The sequence below is a fragment of the Mastomys coucha genome, unplaced genomic scaffold (genome assembly GCF_008632895.1).
Source record: "Mastomys coucha isolate ucsf_1 unplaced genomic scaffold, UCSF_Mcou_1 pScaffold21, whole genome shotgun sequence".
Classification (NCBI taxonomy): domain Eukaryota; kingdom Metazoa; phylum Chordata; class Mammalia; order Rodentia; family Muridae; genus Mastomys; species Mastomys coucha.
Genome location: NW_022196904.1, coordinates 185489335 through 185492205, shown reverse-complemented (window position 1 = coordinate 185492205; position 2871 = coordinate 185489335). Strand labels below are relative to the sequence as shown.

The following is a 2871-nucleotide window of genomic DNA, read 5'->3' as shown; positions in this document are numbered from 1 at the left end:
ATGTCAGATATTCTCAATTGATAACCTCCTTGTTCTTATTTTTTATTGATGCTTTGGCACTTTCATACATGATTACAGATATTTAGAGTATATGCACTTTTTTGGACAACTTCTCTCACTGAACCCAGAGGTTGCCAATTCAGCTAGACTAGATAGCCAATGAGCCCTGTGCATTCTGCTGTCTCTGCCTGCCCAGCTCCAAGATTACAGCACAAGTTACCACCCTATGTAAAAAGCCAGGTGCATGCTGAAAATGAATTCAGGTCTTCATACTTTGCCAAATTAGTGATGTCCAACTCCTCTTTCTTTATTCATTACTAAATGCAACCAATGAATTGTAAACTTCATGAAGACATGGGTTTTGTTTTCTTTTTCTCTGTTCTCCAGCTGTATTTCTAGATCCTAGAAGGGCTTTGTGAACCATAAAGGTCAATAAATATTGAATGAAGGAACAAGCAAGCTAATGAGTTCTCAGTGATGCCTCACGTAGATTCTGGAATGACTTCAGAACCCAAGCTGCCATGTGCCTGTGGCAATCTGAAGCAATGCTGTGTCTATCTGCAGTGCCCTCTCTCCGACACAGCCTTCCCTCTGGCCCCGGCTAAAGAACAGTTTCTGCAATCTCCTCCTCTTCTATTGTTTTATTTCTCAAATTAAATGATTAACCATCTTCCCTCCTGATTTCCTCAGTTAGTCAATAAAATGCCTGTCTCATGTCAGACGGTGTGCACAAGCAAACAGGAAATGACTAACAAGCACATCAGAGCTGGGAGGGAGACTGAACAGCCAAGGAGAGCCTGGGAGGGAGACTGAACAGCCAAGGAGAGCCTGGGAGGGAGACAGAACAGCCAAGGAGAGCCTGGGAGGGAGACAGAACAGCCAAGGAGAGCTTGGGACAGGAGCAGGGCTGGGCTCTAACAAATGAATCAGGAGAGCCGGCTGGGACTGGGGGATCAAGCATCCTCAGAAGGGGAAACAAAGGGCACAGGGCTGTTGAAGGAGTAGAGGGGCAGCTAAGGGAGGGACAGGGGAATAAAGTGAACACTGACTCTCTGGTACAGCCTAGGAGCAAGCGAGACCAAATGACCATGCACTGTCTACCCATCGCCACCAACATATGCCCCTCCTCTTGCAGTGGGGATGGTTGGCAGAAGGATGCTCAGGAGCTAAGGCATATGAAGAAGAGTACCCAGGACATGTGGCCTCCTGCACACCCTCCTCTCAGGTCACAGGACCTTGTCTCCCTTTTGGAAGGAGAAGGAAACAAGAAGCTTAAAGCAACAGCTTGAACCAGATATGACACGGAATCCAGAACTTCGTAGTGTGTGCCATGACTTCCTTTGCTGCTTATGGAATTTCCACCCCTCATACACATACCCTAATGCTAGAGGGCAAATCCTCGGCTTTCTACATGTTCCCTCTGAGCCACATTATACTCCTGCTTTGAACAAGAAGCTCAGCAGTGACTCAATTTACCCATCTTTCTTCCAGCATCCTCTTCGATACCTGAATTCTCCTTTTTCTCAGAAACCCACTGCCCGCAGAAAGCATGCTCTCCGTCCTCCTGAAGATGTGCTGGCCACCTCAGAGGGTGGTTTTCATCTGCTAGCACCCTCTTGGCCTATTAGCATCCACTAGTCAACTAGACAAGTCAGAGTTTACCAAGTAGCTCCTGAGCAAATGATACAAAGGACATGTGCTTTCCAAGGGAACTAGAATCTGGGAGAACCCCAGTATGCAGACCTGGAGGGAGTATTGTAGACAAGAAGAGGGTGGAGCCAGGCTTCAGGAAGGAAGTGGGAGAATAACAATGAGGGATAAAAGCCACACAGGACCACGCCCACCATGCACTGGCTCCGCCCACCGTGTCTGAGCTCCGCCCACCGTGCCTCAGCCAGCCCATCCTCTCTCCAGCTGTATGGCACCCAGTTCCCACTCGCTAAAGCAGTAGCATGATCATCCAGCTTTCAAGTTCATGAAGGCACAGTAAAGAAACATCCACGAGGTTCAGCCACATCCCTGGGGAAGACTGCACTTTAGGTGGGGTCTAGTCAACAAGAAAACGAAGAACAGAGAAAAGAGTCTGATGAAGACCAACTTCTCAATTTAACCAACATGGAGAAGGGCCCATCTCTGAGACAGGACTCAAAGTCAGGACAGTCACACACGCACTTGCAGTCTACACTGTACTCAAGGGAAAGCAAACACGTGCTGCAGCATTGACCTTCACAGCCCCCAGGAGCCCTGGCATGTCCTCCCTTCATGTTTAACACACTGCCTGACTGTGCCTGCATGAGGAGCATGTCCTCAATCAAGTAGATTGTAGACATGGGTCTTTTTAACACCTACACTTTTGATCTCCTTTATTTTTACTTAAATGGATTTTATTAATAAAATTACTAGCTGGGTCATTCTGTTGGGACTGAAGCAAAGGAGTTATTCATGGAAGGTCTGAGGACCCAACTGTGCAGAATTGAAACCCAGCTTCATCCGTGCTCGTGCCCATGGGCTTGACACAGCCCAGAGAGGCCCCAGCTGGTGGCAGACTGGAGAGAAAGACTGAATCACTGACTAGACAGGATTTGTAATGGGTTCACAATGGCCTGTGCAGCTGGTCTGAGAAGTGCCAGACAAAGATAAGCTTCTTTGGGCTCAATCACAGCCACGAGTCATTTTTATAACTAGGAATGTTGTGCTAAATTTGTTTCTTTTTTCCAGTCTATGATCAAGGAGAGGTAAGAGAATGCTCCAGAGTCCCTTGTAGCATTTCTCGAGCTGGGGCATCTCTATCCCACAGTCCAGGGCCAGGTCATATAGAAGAAAACCACCCTGTAACTAACTAAAGAGAACCTAGCACACATTAGGCATGAC

The 2871-nt window shown here is 47.5% G+C and overlaps 1 long non-coding RNA gene across 1 annotated transcript in view; it reads left to right on the top strand.

The window, feature by feature from the left end:
- LOC116101487 overlaps window positions 1–673 on the top strand; it is a 5448-nt gene extending 4775 nt beyond the window's left edge. Inside the window, exon 3 of the long non-coding RNA XR_004122846.1 lies at window positions 388–673. This is a non-coding gene — a long non-coding RNA (uncharacterized LOC116101487). The remainder of the gene's footprint in view (window positions 1–387) is intronic.
- Window positions 674–2871: the final 2198 nt, after the last annotated feature.